The sequence below is a fragment of the Mesocricetus auratus genome, unplaced genomic scaffold, assembly GCF_017639785.1.
Source record: "Mesocricetus auratus isolate SY011 unplaced genomic scaffold, BCM_Maur_2.0 contig_11425_pilon_obj, whole genome shotgun sequence".
Lineage (NCBI taxonomy): Eukaryota > Metazoa > Chordata > Mammalia > Rodentia > Cricetidae > Mesocricetus > Mesocricetus auratus.
Window position 1 is genome coordinate 50,075 of NW_024431737.1, and position 2,107 is coordinate 52,181.

The window sequence follows — 2,107 nt, forward strand, 5'->3', positions numbered from 1 at the left end:
AGTGCATTTCAGCCATTTGAGATTCCTGTATTGAGAATGATTTATCTAGATCTGTACCCCATTTATTAATTGGATTATTGGATGTTTTTGGTGTCTAGTTTATTGAGTTCTTTGTATATTTTGGATATTAGCCCTCTCTCAGATGTGGGGTGGGGGAAGACATTTTCTCATTCTGTAGGCTGTCATTTTGTCTCATGGACATTATCCTTTGCCTTACAGAAGCTTCTCAGTTTTAGGAGGAACCATTTATTAATTGTCAATCTCAGTATCTATGCTACTGGTGTTATGTTCAGGAAGAGTTTTCCTGTGCCAGTTAGTTCAATGATACTTCCCACATTCTCTTCTAAGAGGTTCAGTGTGGCTGGATTTATGTTTAGGTCTTTGATTCATTTGGCCTTAAGTTTTGTGCATCATGATAGATATAGATCAATCTGAAATCTTCCGTATGTCAGCAACCAGTTTTGCCAGCACTGTTTGTTAAAGATACTTTCTGTTTTCCATTGTATAATTTTAGCTTCTTTGTATAAAATCAGGTTTTCATAGGTGTGTGGACTGATACCAGGGTCTTCAATTCGATCCTGTTGGTCTACCCATCTGTTGTGCAAATACCAAGCTTTTCTCATTGCTGTAGCTCTATAGTAGAGCTTGATGTCAGGGGTGGTGATGCCTTTAGAAGTTCCTTTATTGTACAGGGTTGTTTTGACTACCCTGATATTTTTTTGGTTTTCCACATGAGGTTGAGTATTGTTTTTTCAAGGTATGTGAAGAACTGTGCTCAGATTGGGGATTGAATTAAGTCTATAGATTAGTTTTGATAAGATTGCAAATTTTATTATGTTGATCCTACATACCCAAGAGCATGGGAGACATTTCCTTTTCTGATATCTCCTTTAATTTCTTTCTTTAAAGTCTTAACATTCTTGTCATACAGATCTTTCCCTTGTTAGGCTAGAGTTACTCCACGATATTTTATGTTGTTTGTGGCTATTGAGAAAGGTGATATTTCTCTGATTTCTTTATCAGCTCATTTATCTATCATCTATATAGGAAGGCTACTATTTTTTTCATTTAATATTCCCATTACTGATGGTGTTTGTCTGCTGTAGTAGTTCCCTGGTAGAATTTCTCATGGCGCTTATGTAGTATACCATATCATCTGCAAACAGTGAAAGTCTGACTTCTTCCTTTCCAGTTGATATCCCTTTGATCTCGTTTTGTTGTCTTATTGTTGTAGCTAGAAGTTGAAATACTATATTTAATAATTACTGAGGGAGTGGAACTCTTTGCTTGTTCCAGATTCTAGAGGAATCACTTTGGATTTCTCTACATTTAGTTTTATGTTGGCTATTGAATTGCTATATATTGCCTTTATTATGTTTAGGTGTGTTCCTTGTATCCATGATGTCTACAAGATCTTTATAATTAAGGGATGCTGGGTTTTGTCAAAGTGTTTTTCAGCATCTAATGAGATGATCATATGGTTTTTTTTTAATATGATAGATTGAAGATTTTCTTATGTTGAACCATCCCTGCATCTCTGGGATGAAGCCTACTTGATCATTGAGGATTGTTATTTATTTATTTATTTTGATGTGTTCTTTGGTTCAGTTCGCCATTAATTTATTGAGTACTTTTACATAAACGTTCATGAACAAGATGGCCTGTATGTAATTCTCTTTCATAGTGGCATCTTTGTGTGGCTTGGGTATCAGGGTAACTGTAACTTCATAAAAAGAAGTTGGCAATGATCCTTCTGTTTCTGTTGTGTGAAACAATTTCTGGATTATTTATTTTAACTCCTCTTTGAATGTCTGGTCAAAATTTTCATTGAAACCACCTGGCTCTGTGCATTTTTTTGACTGGGAAAGTTTTGATGACTGCTTCTATTTCTTCAGGGGGTATATACCTATTTAAATTGATTATCTTTTCTTGATTTAATTTTGGTATCTGATTACTATCCAAAATATTGTCCATGTTCTTTAAATTTATTGATTTTTTGGAGTACAGGTTTTTGAAGTATGATTTGATGATTCTCTGGATATTCTCAGTGTCTGTTGTTATGTTACCTTGTCATTTCTGATTTTTTTATTTTGCAAATTATCTCTCT